Consider the following 13,315-nt stretch of genomic DNA (forward strand, 5'->3'; position numbering starts at 1 on the left):
TAAATCAAGAACATCCATTTCTATTTCACCCTTTTCTCTGTATAATCATTTAAATTTTACAATAGTTCTGTCAAACGGAAAAAAGTAAAACAATGAAAACTACTCGTAGCACGTGTGATTTGCATTTAAATGTTATAGGAATATAAAAAATTGAGTCTTGCATGGAGGAAATGTGATAAAACTGAAAAAGAAAAAATAAAACGTTTCGAATCCAATGCACATAAAAGTACATTTCATTATCAAAAGCACAACATATTTATAAGAAGCAATGAATACTACATATATTAAATTAGCGAGTCTGTATTATGTTCGTGAGTCAGGTTCTTTAGCGTTTTCCGCTAAATCATTATGTAGGCGAAATTACGGCATGATTATATCTGGTGATATTGACAAAACTCCGTGTGCTTCATTTTATACATTGAAAAGGTGAACAAAATCGTTGAAATAGTCACTTCACTTAGAAATGTGTATATATTTTCTTTCGGACGGGAAGTACTTGTTTAATGCTGTTTACTCATTGTTCACCCTGTACGTGAGGCTACACGTTTCAATCCGGGAAACGCATACTGGTCGGGCTTTGAATACTATCCTATCAAGAACGGGGTTTGTACTACACATAAAGGTGTTTTAAAGACTTTTTATCCGATTTTATTTTCTTCTGACACGTTAACTTCTGCGTATAAAAATTTTTTAACTTCATAACTTTTCATCGTTACATGAATGATTGTACTGGAAATATCCTCTTTGTGATGTCAAATTTCAGGCTCATGCTTGTCAAAAGATATCTAAAATAAAGTATGTTTAAAACTTTGACAAAAACAACAGCGCTAAGTTACTACGTGAGATGAACATCTCGAATTAACTTATTTCGGACGACATATTTCTTCTGTATTGATCTTCGCATATGTAATTCACTATTTGACGGACCTCAAATAAAATGGAAGAAAATAAAAGCGGAAACATATAAGGTAATTAATGGCATTTGTGTATTGAAAACAAAGAAGAAATCTTAATATTTTTAATCTATTATTTATATGCTAGAGCAATGGTTGAGCCTGGATGTAATATGGGCTTAATATCATACGTAGGTTTCACTGCTATTCGTGATAGCACGAGGATTTACGTTAGCAGTCTACTTTATCCGAGCTGTTCCATTAACATTGCTTAATGTCTCTCTGTATATAACGTTTGAGACAGTCTTAATATCTACGATTGACCTATGCCGTCATATGCTTTTAGATATTTAGTGATTTTGTATTATAGGTTGGTGTTTACGAAATTACATTACGTTGTTTTAGAAACCAATATCCATTTATATTTCTTGGTCTGACATGTATAATTTGTGTTTTTATTTATGCATGTTTATATACCATACCCCCAAGTGATCAATTAAAGTTTATTTTTTCAAACAAACTTCTAAACCTATATATATGTTTAATCTTTCAAATAAGGTAAAGGTTATGAAAGAGTTATCATTCCTCGTAATAGTTCATCGATGCAATAATTTTCCACAGTAAAACAGCCTAAATACTGACAACTTAAACTCGGTTCCACTACATAATATTTTACTACAGTTTGTACAATAGAAAGTATAATACGATCCATCTAGCTTTATTTTATACAAATAATCCTATGAACTTGTGTGATTTTCTCTGCATTATAAACAGAAGATGTGTGATTGACATTTATGGATGAAACATAACTACGCACAAAACATAAAAACTTTTATTTTCAACGATATTTTCGAGGTAATTAGTGAACCATTATGTTCCTTAACATAGGGTTATAAAATTTACATCGTCCACTATACGACTGTGATATCATTATGTTCCTTAACATAGGGTTATAAAATTTACGTCGTCCACTATACGACTGTGATATCATTATGTTCCTTAACATAGGGTTATAAAATTTACATCGTCCACTATACGACTGTGATATCATTATGTTCCTTAACATAGGGTTATAAAATTTACATCGTCCACTATACGACTGTGATATCATTATCTTCCTTAACATATGGTTATAAAATTTACATCGTCCACTATACGACTGTGATATTATTCTTTGATACAAATCATGCCAAAATCGCGTACGTAAAAGGAAGAAGTTAACGGGTCCGATTCACGCTTAACAGTTGAAAGATACTTTAACTTCAACTAAACTAAGAAGATTGAATCTATTCATACTTTCTTATTACATCAGATATAATTATATCTAGCATCCAGGTGGAGTAATACAAACTGAATTGCCTATAACAAAGTTACCATCATTTTGATAGGAAGTATACATTTCTATTGAATTGCCTATAACAAAGTTACCATCATTTTGATAAGGAAGTATACATTTCTATTGAATTGCCTATAACAAAGTTACCATCATTTTGATAAGGAAGTATACATTTCTATTGAATTGCCTATAACAAAGTTACCATCATTTTGATAAGGAAGTATACATTTCTATTGAATTGCCTATAACAAAGTTACCATCATTTTGATAGGAAGTATACATTTCTATTGAATTGCCTATAACAAAGTTACCATCATTTTGATAGGAAGTATACATTTCTATTGAATTGCCTATAACAAAGTTGCCATCATTTTGATAGGAAGTATACATTTCTATTGAATTGCCTATAACAAAGTTACCATCATTTTGATAGGAAGTATACATTTCTATTGAATTGCCTATAACAAAGTTGCCATCATTTTGATAGGAAGTATACATTTCTATTGAATTGCCTATAACAAAGTTACCATCATTTTGATAAGGAAGTATACATTTCTATTGACCTTGAGTATTGGTTATACACTAGTTCGATTGCTTTTTAGAGAAGAGGTGGTTTAGTTGTTAGCATGCTGGATCCGAAAAGTGTGGGTTCGAGTCCTTCAATCGGAACAGCCTGTGCCGTATATCGTAGTGTGTCCTTGGGCAAGACACATTACACAAATTTCCCTGTATTAAATAATCTGCTTGTGCTGCTGTGCCTTAAAACACATCAAATCAATATTAAAGTGACCTCATTTTATTACGTGGCTTCGATGTATTAACATCGCATCTCTAGTTTCTTTAGACAAATCTGCATATAAAATTGAGTAGATACGCATAGAATGACACTTCATAATATTTCCACCCATCCACCCACATATCCACCCATCTGTCCATCCATCCATCCATCAATACATACAAATACATATACAAATGCATATATGTAACAAGATAACCACGTTTGGGTCGGATTTATAACGAAACACTAATGATGGTGATACAAATAAAATGTTTATTGATGAATGACTCAGATGAAAAAAGAATTATGATTAATACGTGTGTGTATATGAACCAATTATTGGACACATTAACACATTCCGTACAAACCTTATAATGTAACATAAATGTGAATACAAGTAATTGACCTTACATAGTAAAGGACAAATGTTAATGATTTACATTAATTTCACACGACGAAAAAATTATGTGTTTTACTCAAATAGTAAACATGATGTAAAAATGGGACAGATATCATACAATATATCTTTACAGTCCCAAAACACTGGGTATAAGAAACCCCAAAATTAGCCCACGGCTAAATGAATACCACCTGTACGAAGTTACACAAAGCACTCCGTCGCTGGAATACTTGGCTACCAGTAACACTGGTCAGTCAAGCAGTCAGCTTTACAGGTAATTACCGATCACCATTCATTCACTTCTTCAATCAAGCAATGAGCGCCCACCAATCAGTCAGCAACGTCAGATCACAATGCTACTCAACCAGTAAAACACTGTTTAGTCAGCTCTATGGCTGCTATTCAACTAGCTTTGTCTTCAGCTCTATGGCTGCTATGGTCAGCTTTACAGCTGCTATTCAACTAGCTTTGTCGTCAGCTCTATCGTCAGCTCTATGGTCAGTTTTACAGCTGCTATGGTCAGCTTTACAGCTGCCATGGTCAACACTGATCAGCTCTACAGCTGCCACCCCGTCAACTTTTATCAGCTCTACAGTTGGAGATCTGCAAGTCCTTTTATTGGTGTGGTCCGTCTCAGAATATACATCATTTGACGGACCCCCTAGCGCCGAAAGATTAAAGGATTTTTGTTGTTGTTGCTTCCCCCTCCGTGTATGTGTAATTAATTTAGATCTAGGGTTTGTACACCCTCCCTATTCTAGTGTATAATTACTCCTCAACCCTGGCTGGTCTTGGAGTTTATTTAAGAAGCAGTGTTCCTTGCCAGGGAACGGTTGTGTCCAATGTGTGCTATGTGTATGTGCTATTGTTTGTATATTAACTTGTTTAGTTGTAAAGACTGGCCATATATGGGTCAAATTCAAAGAGTTGTCAATTTTTTAATGGTTCAGTTGAAACTCGGGAAGTTCGGTTGTGACGCGAACGTCGTCTATGCCGTGCTTCCAGGTCTGTATAACCTTGTATATTTTTAGTTATGTGCTATGTAAGAGAATGATAGATAGGTATGAATTTTGAGCATATGTGTGTGCATTTGTATTATTGAGTGTGTGTATGTCGTGCGTAATATACAGTGTTTCTGTGTTCGTAATGTTCTTATTTCTAGCCTTTGGGAAAATCCGGTTCGACCTGTACTACCACACGTGAGTCACGTAGCACAGGCGTCGTACCATCATATTCTCCTTACTCAGCAAGGCCATAATCCTGTTCATTGTATATGTATCTTAGTTTTGATATGATAGTGAGAAGAAGATCTCAGGTACAACATTGTTTGAAAGTTAGCAATTAAATAATAAATAATTGGAATAATCTATGAATTACAATTCGAAGTCTTCTCTTAATGTTTCCATATTTGAGTTAATGTATAGAACTAAATCCTTGTAGATTTCTTTATCAATAATATTATTTGTGTAAAGTAGTTGTTTATTAACTCCATACTTAGCCTTAATTTTGTCTTTTGACACCTGTCTTTCTATTGATTTCTAACAACATATAGTGATTAAATGAGTTTTAGAATCTATAGAGTTTCCGCACAATCTACATTTTGGTAAAATAATTACTAAAGGTCTATTAAAGGCAACTTTACCCGTCAGCCATATGTCGTGCACATATGGGAACAGTCTCCCCTGTATGGATGCTGATCCTATACCAGCCCAATGTTTCCAAATGGACGTCCAGTTTAAATCAGGGTAACGGAGTTCAATTTCCTGTTTATCCTGGGTAGCTACATCATTCAGGGTTGCATAGATATTGCTCATCCTGTCCCATACTCTTGGGTTATCTCTATAAATATATAAGAGCTCACTGACTCTTCTACATGACCCAGGGATTTTTAATAATTTGGTTAGTTTATTGTTTGTATAAATTTCATTATTAAAATGGCATACATAACCGTATAAATAAATACTTATTGCTTCCCATTGTTACTTGGGAGAGCTATTTAGTTGACTAAACCTATTTAAAATAATGGCTTTTTGTTTACTGCTAAGGTTGGGCAGGGCTATCCCTCCTTTTTCTTTAGGTCTGCATTTAAGTTTTTTTCTTCAAGTTATGGATTTTATTGTTCCAAATGTAGCTCAATACTTTTCTTTCAATGTTGCCAATCATGGCTTCCTTGAGTTGCACCGAATTCATCATATAATCCAATTGGATGTACATGTAGGTTTTAGCGACCTGTATACGGTCTCTTAAGTTAATATTCGTGTGCGACCAAGTTCAATCTGCTTTTCTATCCTAATTAGTAATTCACTGTAGTTTTTGTGAGTAGAGTTCATTCCGTAAATTATCTCTAGTGCTTTTGCATGATCTTTAATAGAGTTTTATTTTTTTTGGGGGGGGGAGACCGGGATGGTTGCCCCTCCAGTTTCCTGTTAATAAAATTTCTGTTTTATCATGATTAATCGCGGAACCAGATGCTTTTCAAAATTGTTGGATTTCATAATGTAATATTTGAAGGATGGTCCATCTCTGGTGAAGTTTGTACAGTCATCTGCATGTAGTATAGTTTTAAGATCATGTTTCAAATTTGGTATTATGATTCCTTGAATATTAGTGTCTTGGTTGATATTTATATTCAAGGATTCAATTGCTATTACATATAGCAATATAGATAAAGGACAGCTCTGTCTTACTGATCGTTCTATTTGTATCTCATCTGTAATTACTCCATTAATGATTATTTTAGACGTAATATTAACATACATGGCTTTAATCCAATTTATGATATTTCTACCAAATCCACACTTTTCCAAGGATTTAAAAATAAAGTCATGCTCTTATTCAATCAAAAGCCTTCTCTTGATCTAATAAAAACATGACTCCCTTTTCATCTTTCATTTTTAAATCTTCTATTATGGCTGATATTGATAACGTATTATCAACAATTTTCCTTCCTACCCCTCCACAACTTTGATTTATATCTTTTATTGAATTTAAGCAATTCCTTATTCTATTGGCGATAAACCTACTTTTATTTTATAACCATTATTTAATAAAGTTATAGGTCTCCAGCTTTTGATTTCTTCCCTATCCCGTTTCCCTTTATATAATAATGTAATGATTCCCTCCCTCTGGCTTTTTTGGCATTTCCCCATTTAATAATATATATTGTTATAAAGCAATTCTAAAAAGTCCGACATAATAACATCCGACCCTGGAGATTTTCCTTTTTCGAATCCTTTTATAGCCTTTAAGATTTTCTGAACGCATTTTTCACATTCATTTGTAGATATTTGTTTAGATTTAGTTTGCTGTAAATAGCTACTTATAGTATTAGCATCAATATTATGAGTTTATATATATATATATTAGCGTAATAGTTTTTAATACATTCTAATGTGTCTTTTTTATCCTTGTTAAGCTATGTTGTTAAAGCGAATTGATTAAATTGTTTGTAGTTTCAGTTTTATTTCTAATCTTTTATACAGTTCTCTTTCTTTCTTATATAGATACTAATGTTTTCCTGCTCTAGTTTTGATACCTTGAGTTGATTCTTTTTCTGTCTCCTCCCATTGTTTAATAACTTTGTCATCCTCTTGTGTTAGAGGTTCATTCTTTGTCTTAATTTCAGAATATCTCTTTTTAATCCATTGTTTACAGTTTTAATTTTGCTAAAATACTTAAGTTATTCTCCTAACCTCATTTTTTATTATTTCCCAATCCCTCATTATATTTCCTACATATTTAGTTTGAACACTATTCAGGTGAGTACGTATGGTATTTACGTACTCCTCGTTTAGAAGGTGAGCAGTATTCATTTTTCTGCAAGTTTAAGAAGACAAAGCGTTTCCGTAGTGTAATATTTTCGTCCTACGATGAGGTATTTATACACAGAATACGTAACCCTAAATCATCTGTGCGCTTGGTGAATATCGGTTATTCCCATCTAAAGCACTTCGCACGTGTTGCATAGGATGAACCGAACTCATTGTTTCAAAATATTTTACAATATACATAAATCACCCTCGGGCATCGTAGTACATAAAAAACGAAACTCGAGTACATGTATTTAATAATTGACAAAGGGATTTATACATTTCCTTGACAATTTATAAAAATATACCTTCATTGTTAAATGTTATAGGAATGTTTCATTTAACCTAGGTTGTAAAATGTTTTAAAAAAGAATATTCTATTACATTATTACAAATGACCTTTTACCTTCGCAGAAGGTCCTAGGTTGCACAAATGAAAAATATAATGCCATACTACAGTATTACAAATATGTTCCATACATACATACATACATACATAAATACATACATACGGACAGACATACATACATACGGACAGACAGACAGACAGACAAACATAGTTATTTGTAGGGGATTTTCTCATTGGACCTAGAATGTACAAATTAAGCAGAAAACCCAATTACTCTAATGCAAATAATATTTCTACTTTGTACAAAATAATGTGGCTAGATATTAAAGCCCCAGTCATTCAATGTGTACAAGCTGCCGATCCTTTGGATAACCGTATCTATGTAAAGCTATTTACACAGTGAATGTTACTAAAATTTCCCATGCCCTCCTGGAGCTTTATCTCTAACAAAACTAAAATACATTGTGTCATTCAGTGCTGGATAAGGTCGTGATTAGCACTATGGATCTTGTTGTGCATTTGGTTATAAATAATTATATTTCCTACAAATTGTTTTTTCGAGTTTTCTTAACATACTTACTTTGTTCCTTTTCGGAGCTTCATAACACATTTTCTTATTTAGTAACAGCTAATGATATTTAGATGATTCTTATAAAGCCCAGGGGAATTACAGCAAACAAAATACGTCACATAAGCAATAATTTACTCTTCGTATAGGAACATAACTGATGACTAGTTTTATAACTGACTCACTATGTGACAATAGTATTAAAAGAGTGCAGAATAATCGTATGGCTCTCCCCTCAAATTAGTATCCGTAATACAATTTAATTAAATGTTAGATAAGGAATGAAGATTTTATTCCTGTAACATTTCATACAAATGATGTCGTTTCCTGCTCCTATAATCCAGTATTTAGTATTTTATATGAAAAGGCAGTGTAAGCAAGCTAACCTGCATACTACTTGGAACAAATGTCCTGGTCTCGGGAGAGTGAAGAGCATTTCTTAGCAATTTGTTTCAAAGTTCACTCATAATAAAAGTCACATGTACCTATGCTAAGCATAGCGAAAAAGTCTGTGCTATATGAGAGCATACTATCTACTTGCATGGTGCGAGTGCGACAGAATGAGAAGGGATGTCGTCTGCTGTTGCCCACGCACAACAAATGCAAATAGCATACATCTCGTAGTGGATCCGATCCGATCTTCAGCCAGTTCCTGATACTCGTCTTCCAGTCTATCAAGCCTCAATTTGTTTAATATGCACACAATATTGAAAGAATGAGTTACAATAACAAGTTAAAAATAATTGCCAATATTACAATACCCCATAAAAGCTCGTGCAAACATCACGAACGCCACAGAGATCTCTTTTACAATACTTCATATCAGCTGATGCAGAAATTAGGGTCACTAGAGAGATCCCATTGAAAATGCAAAATACACTGTGCCTACCACTGAGAATCACTAATGAATGTATATACTTAGCTAGTAAGATTGACACAGAGGAAAAATACACAAATGCAAGCTGCACCGTTGATCTTTATTCAGCTCGATTGAGTAATATAGGAGTCAGTCATATAAAAAGAGGGAAACTGTGAGGGTTTGAATTCGATTAAAGCAACTCGGCCTAATACCAAGATCTAATTACCTGTCCATGCGATAAAGATCTTGTACGATTATTGGCATCACATGTTTCAAAACTCTGCATATATCTCAGCACTCCTGCGCTAAATATCTAGACTAATGAACGAGGAAAATCAATATGTAGCGTCAAATAATGAGTGTGTCTTTAATGGATAGTTACTAAGTATTCGGAGGTGGTTATGGTTTCTCATTATAATATTCGTATACAATGTCCTGCAGAAAGCTTTAAAGTTTGAAATTGGAATTCATTCTTTTGGCTAACATTACACGCCACCCTATCAGTAACTCCTGAAAGGATTCTAATAAGCTTTGATGGTACTCTGTTGGTTCATGGATTTGGAGAGGAAAACTGCAGCACTCTGAATACGCAATTAAGGCATGGAAAAAAAACTTCTACTTACGCGAAACTACTTAGTTCCATTGTAGAATTCAGCGCATTTTTATGCATTGGTAAGTCCCAAGGAACAAATGGTAGAAATGTGCAATAGGCTTGATCGTTTCTTGAAAGTATTGTATTATAATAGGCGCAATTGTTATGCATTATGGAGAACAAAAACAAGCATCCAGTTGGTTTGTCATTCAAATATCGCGTGGTTTCTGGTTGTGATTATTATTAGAAATCAACATCGTAGGTATCAAAATGCGTACCCTTTATTTTAATAGTTAAAAAGTAATGTGAATGTAGTTATTCATTATATATGTGCCAACATTTTTATTTTAATTTCTACAGAAAAGAAATGGCTTGGAATAAATAGTTTATTTTGTAGTTTGATTCACCGGGATAAACAAAATAGTGTATAATGTCGATGCAGTAATATTTATTGCCGTGACCTTTAATAACAGTTGATTGAAAATATTTTCATTAAATTCTAAAGATTGACTTGTAAAGCCTGCCATATGCTTTCTTGGGCAAGCTGGATGAATGTTGGATTGCAGGAAGGTCAGTGCAATTACATTGTTTTAATTTTTAATGGGCGAATTTAATCTGGCGGTTGTACATTTTAATCGGAATTCACATGGATGGGTGGGTGGGAGTTTGCTGATGCTTTCATTATGGTGTAAGGCGTTGGTATGGATAAAGCTTTACATAAAATGAATCGGAAACAGAACTAAAAGTAGGCTGCATAATTTAGTGATGTGTAAACATTTCCTGATCAGTATCACTGACCGTTTGCATCCAATCAGATTATAGAAAACTTGGTGAATTCATACAAACTGGATTGTCATAAACTAGTAAAAGAGCCCAGTTAACTGACTTCATGTGACGTTACTGATTGATATAACTTTAGAGATATGTCGCAATGCGACTCCCATATCGTTCATGGCGTTAGCTTATAAAACCACTCTACGTTGCTCGATATAAATCTTGATTGTTTTCGCTTATTCTCCCTTTTCGGGTATATGGTTAGGATTTCGCAAAAGCTTCAATTCGATTAACTGTAGATTTCAACTGAGAGTAAAATTAATGGTGGAAGGTATTTCAAGAAGTAAGTAGTGATATGTTAATGCAGCAAATAATCAAGTGTTATAAATAATTCTTTCTCTTCTGGTTAACTTACAATATAAGAAGAGTACGGCAAGGATACCAATTTACATCATGTTTTTCTTTTTTATTCTAAAACCTTACGCTTATTGACTTTGATATTCAAATTCTGTAAGCATGAGTCAACTACAAAAGATGAAAATAGCTAACTTTGCTGATGTTAGAAATTCGAATCTTACAATTATTGAGTCGGAGTGGGAATGGAGTTTCCTATTTTGCGACAGTCTGACGTGGCTTCTGGTCTAGAAGTCGATAAGAAAAGTTTTGACGCAATGGCGGCTGGATGGGTACTTGAGAAACAAAAATTATGATAATTTTGATTTTATTATGGAAAATACAATACAATTTTAGGTGTATATAATTAGGATGGTGAAAACGTGATACACGGTTACAACTCAAGTAAAAAGCAAACTCTATTAAGAACAATATGTCAGGAGAAAATCAATAAATTCATTATGTTCGGGGAATCACTTGATAGAAAAGTCATTGAAATAATGAATTGCCCACTGAACTTAGACACAAAGACAGTGATCCCATTCAAGAGTGCTCTCAAAACTCACTTATTTCGACTGCAAGAACAAACTTAAAGACCTAATAATGTTCCCTACCTTAAATATTCTCAGCATGTTTTTTATGTTTTCTAATTTCATGGTGTTTGTTTTTGTAATCATATCTTTATATATGTTTTTATCTTATAGATGCTGTCTAATGTTGTAAAGCGTTTAGAGCTTCTAAAGACTGGGCGCTATACAAAGTCCTCATTCTTCTTCTTCTTCTTCTTCTTCTTCTTATTATTATTATTATTATTATTATTATTATTATTATTATCATTATTATTATTATTATTATTATTATTATTGATTCCAAGTCTACATACTTTTGGATCATTTCCCACAAATTCATTCTATACAGCAAAGAATTAAATGACAAATATCACTGGAGTATCTTTTACTAAGAAACCCCGTTATTATAATTATCATATTCTTTGTATCACTCCACACTGTATTATTTCTGTAAAAAAAGAAAAAATCAAATGACGGGGTCCCTTCTGGACAAAATTGGTGCGGATCATCAACTGTGCACAGATGTTGTTGTTGTTGTTGTAGGGTTAAACGCCATTTTTCAGCACACGATAGGCTATACATGCGGCCAGTATGGTGGAGGAAGAACCCGGGAAAACCCCGGAAAGAACCACCGACCCACGAGAAGCTACTGGCAAGCTTTCTCACATACCCACATTGGCCGAATCCGAGAATCGAACCCACGCAGAGATGAGATGGCAGTGATCCGTAACGGAGAGCACATTAGACCACTCGGCCACTCGGGGCCCCGTGCACAGACGTAAATCTTTATTAGCAATGCATTTCACCTGCACTCATTTTCACGGTGTTGACGATTTTGTCAGATAACAGCACATGTGCATATAGTTAATCATCTGTGCACTGGCTTAGTGAAGATGGAATGATCAGCTTTGCAAGTAAGTCAATGTCAATGATTGATGGTGGACCAGGTTTTTAATTAAACAGGTCCGTTTAATGAATGGTGTACGCAAGTGTAAGAGTGTTTTGAAATTACTGCATAGAATACAGCATTGATGATGTTTGTTTTTTTAAATTACGCTTGACATTATTGGTGTAGCGAAAATGTTAGCCATATGGATAACATAGTGAGCACATTTCGGTTATCGCTTTGAACAAAGAAATAGGTTTATCTTGTAATTTTGAATCTACAACTTATGTTGTACATGCTTTTTTCAAATGTATCATAACCTTTACTGTTTTAGAACATGTAGCTCCATCAACTTCTTTGCACTGTCTGATACTGTAGATGTTGATTGGTTTATAGATATTCTTATTTGTAACCGTCCAATCAAAATGCAGATTACGTATCAGCTAATAGTTTGACTCAATCTAAATATTCCCTTATCTGTCAGGACATTGCTGTATTGCAGGAAAAGTCTGAACAACGAGTAGATTATTCTTTGGTAGCCATGTAATCTATTTCATCAACTGGTAGTGTCTTTAATTATTCAAAAGTACCTTCTGCATGGTTATATTTAAGTGTGTAAGCAGATAACATGACAACAGAAATATGTTCCGAAAATTCTTGACATACGGTTTTTCTCTTCTTCTGGCCCTATATATCGATCAAGTACTGGTGTTTGACTTTGACATATCCACAATTATGATTTAAAAATTGCTGTAGATCAATTTCGTTCGTTTCAAAGCTAAGCTGTAATTAATTTGTTTGAACGCGTTGTCTCTAGGCCGACGTAGTTTACATTCAGACCAAAGCTTTCGCAGCTGGAATTAAATGTGACTTTATATATTGATTTTACTAAATTAGGTATGTTTTTATCTATCACATTTGACCGCTCCAGTGGTCAATGTGGTTAGAGCGTCCGCCTTGGATGCGGTATGTAGCTAGTTCGAACCCCGGCCAATTCGTACCAAAGACTTATGAAAATGGTACTAACAGCAGCCTCCAGTGTTAGGACTGGTCGACCTGGTGTGGGAATAATGTGACTGGGTGGGGACATCATGCTACATGTCTGTGGC

General features: G+C 33.9%; 1 protein-coding gene across 1 annotated transcript in view; it reads left to right on the forward strand.

Annotated features, from left to right (window-relative positions):
* The first annotated feature begins 495 nt into the window (after nucleotides 1-495).
* LOC149775923 (uncharacterized) overlaps nucleotides 496-13,315 on the forward strand; it is an 84,819-nt gene continuing 71,999 nt past the window's right edge. Inside the window, exon 1 of the mRNA XM_089943552.1 lies at nucleotides 496-603. The gene's annotated coding sequence lies outside the window, so the exon portion shown is untranslated. The remainder of the gene's footprint in view (nucleotides 604-13,315) is intronic.

Source organism: Sinohyriopsis cumingii, chromosome 19 (assembly GCF_028554795.1).
Source record: "Sinohyriopsis cumingii isolate HCF-2022 chromosome 19, ASM2855479v2, whole genome shotgun sequence".
Classification (NCBI taxonomy): Eukaryota; Metazoa; Mollusca; class Bivalvia; order Unionida; family Unionidae; genus Sinohyriopsis; species Sinohyriopsis cumingii.